Source organism: Jaculus jaculus, chromosome 10, assembly GCF_020740685.1.
Source record: "Jaculus jaculus isolate mJacJac1 chromosome 10, mJacJac1.mat.Y.cur, whole genome shotgun sequence".
Lineage (NCBI taxonomy): Eukaryota > Metazoa > Chordata > Mammalia > Rodentia > Dipodidae > Jaculus > Jaculus jaculus.
Genome location: NC_059111.1, coordinates 112,120,422 through 112,134,436, shown reverse-complemented (window position 1 = coordinate 112,134,436; position 14,015 = coordinate 112,120,422).

Sequence of the window (14,015 nt, the reverse complement as noted above, 5' to 3'; positions counted from 1 at the left end):
CAACCACCCCTGCTGCCACGCCTGGGTTAACCCTCTTCGTGCCACTAGGGGTCTCTAGGCTGCTCCCCCTGCACCCTCTCTTCCTAACCCTTTACCAGTCACCTGCCCATCCCCCACACCCAGTCGCAGCAATAGGCAGGTCACTCAGGTGCCGCCCACAAGGCTTCCTTCCCCAGCCGCCTCAGCCCATCTCCTCAATCTGTCACATTCACTGGCTTCTGCAGACTCTGCCCAGAGTGGCCCCTCAGTCTCACTCCCATCTCAGTGTCAAGGTTAATGACTCCGAGAGGCCACAGCATGGCTAAAGCAGTGCTTGAATCAGCCCAGTGATGCTGCAGCACATCACTTTGTTTTATTATCTTCAAAACAAGGCTTAGGGCTGGAGGGCTGGAGAGATGGCTTAGCTGTTAAAGTCAAAGGACCTTGGTTTGATTCCCCAGAACCCATGTAAGCCAGATGCACAAGGTGGCACATATGTCTGAAGTTAGTTTGCAGCAGCTGAATGCCTTGGTGCACCTATTCCTTCTCTCTCTCTCTCTCTCTCTCTTTCCTTCTTTCTCTCAAATCAAAAAAAAAAAAATTTAAAAAAAAAAACAAGAATTGAGCCGGGCGTGGTGGCACATGCCTTTAATCCCAGCACTCAGGAGGCAGAGGTAGGAGGATTGCTGTGAGTTCGAGGCCACCATGAGACTCCATAGCGAATTCCAGGTCAGCCTGGGCTAGAGTGAGACCCTACCTCGAAAAACCAAAAAAAAAAAAAAAAAAAAAAAAAAAAAGAATTGGGCTGGAGAGATAGATGGCTTAGCAGTTAAGGCACTTGCTTGCAAAGCCAAAGGACCTCAGTTCAGTTCCCCAAGACCCACGTAAGCCAGATGCATCTGGAGTTTGTTTGCAGTGACTAGAAGCCCTGGCGCACCCATTCTCTCTCCCTCTCTCTCTCTCTGCCTCCTTCTGCCTGTCGCTCTCAAATAAATAAATAAAAATAAAATTTAAGAAGAGAGATGTGGTAGTGGGGAGTCAGCCTTTGTGAAATATAGTATTCTAGGCACTTCATCTGCATGGTCTAAACAGTTCCATAGCCTGCGATATAGGTATTGTCACCCCGTTGCCAGAGAACCTAAGTGTCCTGATTTCATTTTCAGTCAAGATACTTACTCAATCCATGTGACTCACCCGCACCTGCTCTCCTCGTCCACGGCTTCCTGCCCTGCATCAGCATGCGTGACACTTCCCCAAGCTCGCAGGTCCACCCACTTTCTCTCCCCTGGGTTCTTCCGCAGCACGCTGTGCTTGGGTTGGGTATGTGCTCAGGCATAAAAACCAGCAGGTGCCTCTTGACCCTAGGGGTGCCAGGAGTAGTGGATTGTGACTCACCAGAGAGACAGGCCCAGTAGAGGAGAGGGAGACAGAGACAGGAAGATACTGACACGTGGAACACCACAGGTCTTCAGCTGACTGGCCCAGGACCACCTGCTTTAGAGAGGACTGTCTGCTTTGCTTAGCCCACCAATCAAATGTTCATCTTACCCAGAAACACTCTTATTCCTCAGCCAGAATAGTGTTTAACCAGCTTCCTGGCCCCCGTGTGGCCCAGCCAGGGGGTCAATGGCTGGATCAGCTCCTGGTCTCGGAGCCTACACATCCTCTGCGCTGAAGTCACTAGGCTTAAAGAGGCATCAGAGCCTGGTGGTAGAAAGTACTGAAAGAGAGCCGGGCGTGGTGGCACATGCCTTTAGTGCCAGCACTCAGGAGGCAAAGGTAAGAGGATCACCACAAGTTTAAGGCCACTCTGAGACGACAAAGTGAATTCCAGATCAGCCTGGGCTAGAGCAAGACCCTACCTCGAAAAAACAAAAGTACTGACAAAGGCAGCCTGGGTTTCAGTTCGGGCTTCTCACTGGTGCCTGTTCACTCTGTGCTTGCATTCCCCACAGTGCAGAGGACATAGCAACTAGACATGACTGGAAGCTGGCTGCTGACCTGAATAATACATGCACAGCACTTAGAACGGGCCAGGGCTGGAGAGATGGCTTAGTGGTTAAAGCACTCGCCTGAGAAGTCTAAGAGTCTAAGGAACCACATTCAGTTCTCCAGAATCCATGTTAGTTGGATGCACATGATGGCACATGTGTCTGAAGTTCGTTTGCAATAGCTGGAGGCCCTGGTGTGCTCCTTCTCTGTCTCTCTGTCTCTGTCTCTCTCTCTCTTTCTCTCATAAATAAATATGAATGAATAAAAGAACAGCACTGGGCAAACAGCAAGTGTGTGTGGGTTAGTTGTTGTTGCTGGAGAGAGAAAGTTGGAAGGCAGTGGGCCTCAAAGATGGTGGTTGAGAATGGTGGACCATAAGCTCTTTGAGACTGAAAGTATAATAACCTCATTTCTTTAAATGTAAGGGACACTACACTGGCACATACTAGACAAAGACTGGTAAGATAAGCTATGTCCTCAGCCCCTAATTGCTTTACTTTTTAACACAGGATTTGAGGCTAGCTATAAACAAAAATTCAGGTAATAGATACATGATAGAAAGGTAGGTAGATAGGTAGATGGATAGATGGATGGATGTATGGATAGATGAATAATAGATAAGTGAACATGTGGTAGAAGATAAATTATAAATACATGAAGAATTATAGATAATATATAGTTGATATAGAGTATAGATAATAGCTTGTTTATAGACTGGTAGATAATTAATAGATTATAGATGCATGACAGATGATTAACAGATGATAAATAGATAGATCAACCTCACATGGGCCTTCGGACTGAAATACTAAAAGATGTGCTAGAGGGCTGGAGAGATGGCTTAGTGGTTAAGCGCTTGCCTGTTAAGCCTAAGGACCCCGGTTCGAGGCTCAGTTCCCCAGAACCCACGTTAGCCAGATGCACAAGGGGGCGCACGCGTCTGGAGTTCGTTTGCAGAGGCTGGAAGCCCTGGCGCGCCCATTCCCTCTCTCTCCCTCTATCTGTCTTCCTCTCTGTGTCTGTTGCTCTCAAATAAATAAATAAATAAAATTTTAAAAAAAAAGATATGCTAGAAAATGTCCTGGAAAGAGCTCCTTCAGCACATGAGACTATTTAGTACAGGGCTGGAGATGGCCCGTGGTTAAAGCACTTGCTTGCACAGCTTCTGACCTGGCTTTGACGCCCATATAAAGCCACACTCACAGCGGTGCCTGTGACTGAAGTTCGTTCACAGTGGCAAGCGGCCCTGGTGCACTGGTACTCACTCTCTTTCTTTCTTTCCCTCCACCTCTCTCACAAATAAACAACCTAAAATACTTGTAAAAGCCTGCTTGGCATGGCAGGCTATTGCCAAAGCTCTGGGCTGCCCACAAGAACTAGGGGTAAGAACCTATTGCTGAAGACACGCGTGCTTGGGCTGTACAGGTTACTGAGCAGTCCAGCTGGACTGTGATGGAAGCTTCCTACCTGCCTGGGAGCTGTCACGCTGCTGGAAGGGGCTTTGCAGGCTGCTGCGGGAGAAAAGTTATCAACACTCTGAACCAGCAGTGGCCTCTGCAAACTGTGGCTGGCCCAAACTAGTGCAATGGTGGCCTGCCTGTCCTGCACCATAGCCTGTGGTATTTTCAGCAATAGGGTCTTATCTAGTTCTGGTGAGTAACCAAGTGCTTGTTCAATGGTCTGCATTATTGTTGTTGGGGGGGGGGGGTTCTCCCTGACCAACAGCTCATTGCAGGAGGTGACCCAATTCTGATACTGAGACTTATCAGCAATAGCCTATGTTCTCATGGTTAAAGTTTTCTCCACCCCAACAGGTTACTTCCATAAACTCTCCCTCCCTCCCCCTCTCTTCCACACTTTTTTTTTTTTTCTGTTTTTTCAAGGTAAGGTCTTTCTCTAGTCCAGGCTGACCTGGAATCACTATGGAGTCTCAGGGTGGCTTCAAACTCATGGTGCTCCTCCTACCTCTGCCTCCCAACTGCTGGGACTAAAGGCGTGTGCCACCACGCCTGGCTTCTTTCTCACTCTTTTTAAAAGAGTTATAGCTTTTAATTAGCTAATGAGGAAGTAGGTTCCTACAGTACAAAATCATGCCATGTTTAGATTTGTGAATCACAATTCCCACTTTATCCCTTCTCTCCCAGAACCTTCTACTCCCTGCTTGGTATAGCATGCTTTTGTTCAAAACAAGTCAGCAAGAGAGTTGAGGGCACCGTGAGACTGCGTAGTGAATTCCAAGTCAGCCTGACTTAGAGTGAGACCCTGCTTCGAAAAACAAAAATAAGAACAAGAACAAAACAAACAAAACAGTCAGCAAGCCAGGCTTGGTGGTGAGACCCTACCTCGAAAAACCAAAAAAGAAAAAAAAAGTTCACATAAATCTCAAAGCAAATCATAGAAAGCAGTTCTGCAGGAGGCTTTCTCAGGTTTCTTTGCATGTGTGTGGCATGTGAGTATGTTTGCATATGTTTGGGCACATATGCACATGCATGCGGGTGGAAGCCAGAGGTTGGCATCAGGTGTCTTCTTTGATCGCTCTCCGCCTTACTAACAGACAAGTTCTCTCACGAGCACGGAGCTTGCTGATTCGGTGAGTGTAGTCGCCAGCTTGCCCCAGGTGTGTCTGCCTGTGGAGTGCTGGGCTTTCAGGCCGGCCTCCACATCACCCCAGAATTTACATGGGTGTGGAGGATCTGAACTCTGTTCCTCGTGCTTGTACAGCAAGTGCTCTACCTGTGGCTGTGTGATGCAGGTGTCCCCCTTAAACTTAGCTGTTCCCAACGCTAGGCTCCCAGCCGATGAAGATTTGGGAATTAGCGCCACCTAGAGGCAGTGCATTGTTGGGAGTGGGCTTATGGGTATTTCTGGCGGTTTGATTCAGGTGTCCCCCCCATCAACTCAGGTGTTTGGAATGCTAGGTTCCCAGCTGATGGGGATTTGGGGAATTAATGCCTCCTGGAGGCAGTGCATTGTTGGGGGCAGGCTTATGGGTGTTGTGGTGGTTTGATTCAGGTGTCCCCCATCAACTCAGGTGTTCTCAATGGTAGGTTCCCAGCTGATGGAGATTTGTGAATTAATGCCTCCTGGAGGCAATGCATTGTTGGGGGTGGGCTTATGGGTATTTGTGGTTGTTTGATTCAGGTATTCCCAATCAACTCAGGTGTTCTCAATGCTAGGCTCCCAGCTGATGAAGATTTGGGAATTAACGCCTCCTGGAGGCGGTATATTGTTGGGGCGGGCTTATGGGTGGTAAAGCCAGTGTCCCCTTGCCAGTGTTTGGCACACTCTCTTGTTGCTATTGTCCACCTTATGTTGGCCAGGGGGTAATGTTCACCCTCTGCTCATGCCATCATTTTCCCTTGCCATTGTGGAGCTTCCCCTTGAGCCTGTAAGCCAAAATAAGCTTCTTTTTCCCCAAGAGCTGCTCTTGGTTGGGTGATTTCTACCAGCAATGCGAACCTGACTACCCATTGAGCAATCTCCCCGCACACACCCCTGAGCTCTTACAGCCACCCCTATGTGCTGCACAGTGGGTCCCACTCCACATGAAGTGATGTCACATTGCTTGAGGCTGGAAGTGGCCTTGGAAAGTATGTTACAGCGAAAAAGTCAGCTAGTGCTTCACAGGCCCCGTTACTAGATGTGAAATTGCACACACTATCTGTGGGAGCTCCAAAACTTTTACGACTTGAATTGCTCTCTCCATATTATGAACTAAAGTCCAATGACCAGATAATAAAAGACATCACCTGTGCTGAAAACAGGGTACTGGGCAAGATTCTGCAGTGATGGTCACCCTGTGTCCACTCAGAGAGGCCAAGGGAGTCCTGCAGGACAAATGAAACCTCCAGCAGGTCTAGACCCACGCAGGTTGACCAAATTCAAAACACTTTCCATGTCACAGTGGTCAGAGGCTCTTGCTAGCTGTGAGATATGTGTTGGTTACAAAGGAGTTTTAAAAAATTTGTTTTTCCCTGTTACAAAGGCAGCGTGTGCAGGCACAGCCTTAGGGGGTGCAGGGATGTGGTGACAAGAGTGTTTCAGATGGCTCAGAGGCCAGGAAGTGCCACGCCTGGGCAGCTTAAACACCGGAAATTCATTTGCTGAAAGTCCTGGAGGCAGGAAGTCCAAGGCCAAGGTGCCACTGGGCTGCTTCCTCCGAGTCCTCTGCCGCAGGCTTGCTGAGCGTCCCTCTGCGTGCCCTGTGCATTCTTCCCGGTCCCTGCCGGGCTACCTGAGAGGGGATGAAGGACCGTGAGAGGTGAGCAAACCAGAGAACCTCCACAGGGACATAAAGACTAGAAGGAAAGCCGGACCCCGGGCAGCCTCGGCTTGCGCACCGAAAGCACGAGAGTGCGGGCGCTGTCTTGGCGGCAGCTGGTGGAGGACCAGGAGGACGCCGAAGCGCGGCGGCTCTGAATCCTTGAGGGGCGCTGGGGTCCCAGTCCCGAGGCTCTGAATCCTTGAGGGGCGCTGGGGTCCCAGTCCCGAGGCTCTGAATCCTTGAGGGGCGCTGGGGTCCCAGTCCCGAGGCTCTGAATCCTTGAGGGGCGCTGGGGTCCCAGTCCCGAGGCTCTGGCGCGAGACGCAGAGAGCCGAGCCGCTGCAGGACCCCAGTGCCGGCGCAGAAAGGGCAGGAGCCCCGGAAAGAGAGGAAGGAACAAGTGCAGCTCTGGGGCCTCCCCACCCCTAATTTAGGGCAGGGCTTCGATATCCAAGTCTTCTTTTCTACAAATCGGCAATCTTGGAGGAATGGAGCCCAGGAGTTTATAGAGACATGGATGGGCCCTCATGAGGACCCATCAGAAAAGCCATCGAAGGCCACTGCAGGCTAACGGTTACCTAGTTCCGCCACTGCAGCCCATCGTGACAGGCCAGGACTGGGAGCAGCACTCTGTCTGTCACAACAGCCCCAGGTTTTGCTTGGGTCACGGTCTCACCAGTGCTTCAGAGGCCAAGCCTGGACAGTGGCCTGAGAAAAGGAATTCAAAACCAGTTTGGGGCTGTGAAGATGGCTCAGCCATTAAAGGGGTGCAGCAAAGCCTGCTGGCCCTGGTTCGATTTCCCAGCCACTCACAAAGGCCAGATGCAAAAAGCAGCGCTGCATCTGGTGTTAGTCTATAGTGGCAAGAAGCCCTGGTATGCACGTGCAGGTGCATACAATACACAAATAAACCAACACAAAACCAACCTGGTACCAGAGCAAGCACTTAAGCAAGAAAGGGAGAACTATGTCTTCTGCTGGAAGACAAAAAGGGCATGATCAAGCATGTGTAATCAGTTTGGCCTTGGTCCCCCTGTGTGGTTGGCTCTGTGTGTTGCTTTAACAGGCACCCTGAGCATCACCGACATCAAAACGCTAGACCAGGTTCGACTCGGTTCAGCTGTGGGCAGGGCTGGCTCGGCGCTGTGAATAGCAGGAAGAGGACTAACAGGATGAGGAACAACCTGGGTGGACTCAGTTCACCGTCCAGGAGGCAAACAGGATGCACTGGGGCCGGAGGGGCAGAGGACAGGGTGTTTTCCCTCTGTGCCGTCCTGGACTGCGGTAGAAGCACTGGATGGGCTCATTAGACCCCCCCCCCCAACCTGCCTGGAGCCCGACGGATGGAGCACATCCTGCCTCCCCCACCCCCACAGACCTCATGTAGGCCTCAGGAATGAGGAGCATTCCAAAGCCAAGTTTGGAAAACATTCTAAATGGACACCTGGAGTATAAGTGCTCCAACCCTTTTGGGGGAGAGTGAACGTTTGACAAGTTCAGCCCTCTCGCCTCGTCCTTAGAGCCACACATCCTCTCGAAGCAACTGTGGTGAGGGTGTCTAACTGCTCCCCTGGAATCTCCTATGTGAGCATTTTGTCTTGCACAACTGAGATTTATATCACCCCTTGACATGCTTGCTTAATGATATATTTTGGCTATTGCGCTAAATATAATGAATGCCCAAAACTCTTTCTTTTTCATGCTTGACAACAGTCCACTGGCCAGTGTGGAGTGCACTTATATGACCAGTCTCAGGTTACCCTCAGTTTTCATGTGCTTTGTGATCTCACTAAGCAATGCCAGACAGGGGCTGGAGAGATGGCTTAGTGGTTAAGGCACTTGTCTGCAAACCCAAAGAACCCAGGTTCGACTCCCCAAGACCCACGTGAGCCAGATGGATAAGGGGCACACGCATGTGGAGTCCATCTGAAGTGGCTGGAGGCCCTGGCGCGCCCGTTCTCCCTCTCTCCCTCTCTCTCTCTCTCCACTTGCCTATTGCTATATCTCTTTCTCTCTCCCAAATAAATAAGTAATAATAATAGTAAATATTTTTTAAAATACCAGAACATATATCCCTCTACATAAATCTTCACACACTCTGGGGCGATGCAGCGCAGAGGGTTCTGGGAAAAGCCCCATTGTACTGAAGCCTGATCACAGCATCGCCAGGGTTCCTGCTCTGGGAGAATCCCAAGAGGTACCTGCCAGAGTAAGTGGGAGATGGAGTTGGACGTGTGACCTCGATTCCATTAGCCACTGGCTGGGTGGGGGCTGATGATGCTTGTAGAAAACTAGGAACTGAGCAGCTTTCAAAGGAAGAAATGCAAATGGAAGACACATACTTTTCAAAGTGTTCAACATCTTGAGCCACCAGGGAAATGCAAATTAAGACTACTTTGAGATTGCATCTCCCGCCGGTCAAAATGGCTGGCATCAAGAAGCAAGATAGCAATAAATGTCTGTGAGAGTGTGGGGAAATATCATTGATGAGGGTGAGAGGCGAGAGCAAACTTTACTTACTGTTGGTGGGAGTGCAAAGTGATGTGGCCATTATGTAAACCAGTAGTTCTATAGCCTAAGTGACTAGCCAGAACCTCGTGACTGTGGAAGTTAGGATATTGTAGATCAGAAACAAATTATTTTAGGCTATTTTTAGTCTCTATAACAGCCATTCATTTTCTACCACTGTGTCTGACCAAACATCACTGTGACTGACAAAACCTTTAAAATGGGACTGGAAAAATGGTGTAGTGGTTAAAGCACTTGCCTGCAGAGCGTAACAAGCAAGTTCAATTCCGCAGTACCCACATAAAGCCAGATACACAAAGAGGTGCTTGCATCTGGCGTCTGTTTGAAGCAGCTGGAAGCCCTGCCACACCATTCTCTGTCTCTATTCTCTCTATCGCTCTCTGATTGCAAATTTATAAAATAAAATAAATTTTAAAAGTCTTTAAAAATAAAACCTTTAAAATTGTGCTGGGGAGATAGCTGAGATAGATAATTCTATAAAGTGCTTACCTCACAGCATGAGAACCAGAGTTTAATTCCCAGAACCCATGTAAAAGTGCTGGGTATAGCCAGGCATGATGGCACATGCCTTTAATCCCAGCCCTGGGGAGGCAGAGGTAGGAGAATTGCCATGAGTTCCAGGCACCCTGAAACTACAGAGTGCATTCCAAGTCAGTCTGAGCTAGTGAGACCTTACCTTGAAAAACTAAAACAAACCAAAAAAAATACAAATAAAAAAAGTGCTGGGCATGGTGATGCATGCCTGTAATCCCAGCACCACAAAAGTGGAGACAGGACTTGCTGAACTGGCTAGCCTGGCAAAATTCACGAGTTCTGTCTCAGTTAAAACTTTGACTCAAAAAATGAAAAAGAGGGCTGGAGAAATGGCTTAGTGGTTAAGGTGCTTGCCTGCATAGCCTAAGAACACATGTTCGAATCTCCAGGTCCCACGTATAGCCAGACACACAGTGATGCAAGCATATGCTGTTGCAAATGCACACAAGGGGGTGCACGCATCTTGACTTCATTCATACTGACTGAAAAGCCCTGTCACACCCATTCTCTCTCTCTCTCTCTCTCTCTCTCTCTCTCTCTCTCTCTGCCTCTCTCTCTCTGTCTCACTCTCAAAAACAACAAATAAACAAAAGGAAAAAAGAAACGGAAACACTCAACATCAACTGCTGGCTCCCATGCATACACAGGTGTGCCCATACACACATACATACACAAAATAAAAATACCTTTAAAATGTATTACCAGGCCTGGAGAGATGGCTTAGTGGTTAAGGCACTTGCCTGCAAAGCCAAAGGACCCAGGTTCTATTCTCCAGTGCCCATGTAAAGTCAGATATACAAGGTGGCACATGCATCTGGAGTCCATTTGCAGTGGCTGGCATGCCCATTCTCTCTTTCTTTCTCTCTCTCTCAAATAAATAAATAAACAAATTAAAATGTAGCCAGGCATGGTGGCGCATGCCTTTAATCCCAGTGTTTGGGAGGCATAATTAGCAGGATCACCATGAGTTCAAAGCAACCCGGAGACTACAGAGTGAACTCCAGGTCAGCCTGAACTAGAGCGAGATCCTACCTCACAAAAACAAAAATAAAAACAACAAAAAAATTAAAATGTGTTACTAGCAGAGTACATTAGCATCCACCAACTCAAAAGCTAAGAATGGGGCTGGAGAGATGGCTTAGCGGTTAAGCGCTTGCCTGTGAAGCCTACGGACCCCGGTTCGAGGCTCGGTTCCCCAGGTCCCACGTTAGCCAGATGCACAAGGGGGCGCACGCATCTGGAGTTCGTTTGCAGAGGCTGGCGCGCCCATTCTCTATCTCTCCCTCTATCTGTCTTTCTCTCTGTGTCTGTCTCTCTCAAATAAATAAATAAATATTAAAAAAAAAAAAGCTAAGAATGTCTTCAGATAGCATTTGAAATCCACAGCAGAGATTTCCCCCTGTGTTAGTTATCTTTCTCACTGCTGCAACAAAAGTCAGTTTCTAGGAAGCGAGTTTATTTCAGCTTACAGTTTGTGGTTATAGTCATTCGTGACAGCCAGAGCTCCAAGCAGCTGGTAACAGTCAGTCCCCAGTAAAGAACCAGAGAGTGATGAATGCTAATGTTCAGCCAGCTCTCTCCCTTTTAGGCTGTCCAGGACCTGCTACCATGAAATGGTTCTGTCCACAGGTAAGGTGGGTCTTCCCTTATCAATTAACTTAATCAAGAGAATGCCTCACAGATATGGCCAGAGGCTCACCCAATCTAGGCAATCCCTCACCAGCGATTCTAGGTCCTGTCAAGTTGATAATATAAGCCATCACAGCCCCTTTGCCTTACCCTTCCTATGCCTTAATTATGACTTTCATTGTTCTATAACAAATAAAGCAAAACATATCTAGGGTAAGTTGAATCTGTGTTCCTGGCCATGATCATGCATGTTCATGGCTCAAGAATAAACTGTTTTTTATTCCCTTTGAGGTTTGAGGCTGGGTTTTTCATGGACAGTTTTGCCTTTGAAAACGCAGAAAATTGTTGCAAGGTGTGGTGGCAAACGCCTTTAGTCCCAGCACTCGGGAGGCAGAGGTAGGAGGATCGCTGCGAGTTTGAGGCCAGCCTGAAACTGCATAGTGAATTCCAGATCAGCCTGGGCTAGCACAAGACCCTAACTTGAAAAACCAAACAAAAAAATAAATAAAAGGCAAAGAACATGCCCAGTAATTTCTTCTTCCCAGAGCCTAGCCAGCTGTGGACAATGATTGGAAGATGGACACACGCCAGGGGGGCTTAAATGGCTTTATATGTCAGCTCTGCAACATGTCCTTGAGTGAAGCAAATTATCTTCCATACCATATACTTAACAATTCAGCCGGCGCAGTGGCGCACTTTAATCCCAGCACTCAGGAGGCAGAGGTAGGAGGATCTCCATGAATTCGAGGCCACCTTGAGAATACAGAGTGAATTCCAGATCAGCCTGGGCTAGAGTGAAACCCTTCCTCAAAAAAACCAACAACAAAAATTCAGTATAGAGTGGGCCTTGTTATCTTGTTGCACTCTTGCTATCTTAGCCCTCTGGGGACATCAATAAATAAATCAGCCAGGCATGGTAATCCCAGAATTTGGGAGGCAGAGGTAGGTGGATTGCCACAAGTTCGAGGCCACCCTGAGACTACATAGTGAATTCCAGGTCAGCCCGAACTAGAGTGAGACCCTACTTGGAAAACAAAACAAAAACAACAACAATAACAAAAATCAGTGCAAGAGGAATCCAAACATGTGCTTGGTTGGAAAACAGGTTGTGGAAAATGGCTCTTTAATGATCTGACATAATAATAGGGTTGAGTCCGGTGAGGTTAGACAGGCAGTATTGAGAAACATCACCAGAAGGTCAGGGCCTTCTTGCCCACGACATGGCAGGCGCGCTGGTAAAGTTTTTAGTTGGCATCATTTCCATGAGCAGTTTCATCAGCTTCAGCATTTGCTGGGAGGCAGTCCAGCATCCTTGGGGGGCTTGGAGGCAGGGACAAGCGCTATGGGCCGCAGGCAGCGGCAGGGGGCGCTAGCGCCACATGCAACGCTGGGATTCAGCCAGCCACAGCTCTCAAGGAGCTGCTGTTTAGGTGCCCAAGGAATCTGATTTTTCCAGAAAGGAAAATTTCAGGAAATTTCGAGCTTGGAGGGGAGGCGCCCATAAATTACAGTAGAGTAAATTGAACTAAATGTAATGTTATGTATCCTACTTAATGTTTTGGGCATGTGTATGTGTGTGTGGTATGTGTGTAGACACAGGTGTGTGGCCAGAATGTGGAGGCAAGAGGTTGACCTCAGGTGTGTCCTCAATCACTGTCCACCATATTTTTGGAGACGGGGTTTTCATTGAACCTAGAGCTCACCAATTCGGCTCGACTAGCTAGCCAATGAGCCCAGCACTTCTTTTGTCTCTGCCTCCTCAGTGGTGGGATTGATTACAGGCATGTGCCACCATGCCTTGCTTTTACGTGAAGGCTGGGGATCTGAACTCGGGTCCTCCATGCTTGCATAGCAAACAGCAAGGTTTTTTTAAAATATTTATTTATTTATTTATTTATTTATTTATTTATTTATTTTGTTTATTTTTATTTAGTTATTTGAGAGTGATAGAGAGAGAAAGAGGCAGTTAGAGAGAAAGAGAATGGGCACGCCAGGGCATCCAGCCACTGCAAACGAACTCCAGACACATGTGCCCCCTTGTGCATTTGGCTAACGTGGGTCCTGGGGAATCGAGCCTCAAACCGGGGTCCTTAGGCTTCATAGGCAAGCACTTAACTGCTAAGCCATCTCTCCAGCCCTACTTATTTATTTTTGAGAAGAGAGAGAGAATGGGTGCATCAGGGCATCCAGCCACTGCAAATGAACTCAGGATGCTTGCACCACCTCGGGCATCTGGCTTTATATAGGAACTGGGGAATCGAACCTGAGTCCTTTGGTTTTGCAGGCAACCGCCTTACCTGCTGAGCCATCTTTCCATCCCCTTAACTTATTTTAAGTGGACTTACATTTACAGATGAGGAGACTGAAACATAAGGAGGTCACATGATATGTCCAGCACAGCTAGTAAATGACAGAGCCAACTGTATTTTTAAATATATTTTATTCATTTATTTATTTGAGGGCTGAAAGGATGGCTTAGCAGTTAAGGTGTTTGCCTGCAAAGCCAAAGGACCCTGGTTCAATTCCTCAGGACCCATGTTAGCCAGATGCACAAGGGGCGCATGGATCTGGAGTTCATTTGCAGCGGCTGGAGGCCCTGGGGTGCCCATTCTCTTTCTCTCCCTCCCTCTTTCTCTGTCAAATAAATAAATAAATAAATAATATGTTTATTTGAGAGAGAGAGGTAGGGAGAGAATGGGTGCACCAGGGCCTCCAGCCGCTGCAAATGAACTCCAGACGCATGTGCCCCCTTGTGCATCTGGTTTACATAGGTTCTAGAGAATCAAACCAGGATTCTTTGTCTTTGCAGGCAAACGCCTTAAGTGCTAAACCATCCCTCCAGCCTGACAGAGCCAACTTTAAGCTGCAGAGCACAGCCCCACATCTGGAGCACTCACTTCCACTGCTCTTAGAAGACATACAGCTGACAGACAGACAGACACAAACAGACGATACACAAGACAAGCTACCACCAGAACAGCTCTGAATCCTCAACTGTGAGAGATGGGTATAGGTGTGAAAACACAATGCCAGCCATGGATATAGATACTATGTGCATAGCTATAGTTACTGTTATAAATGTAGATAT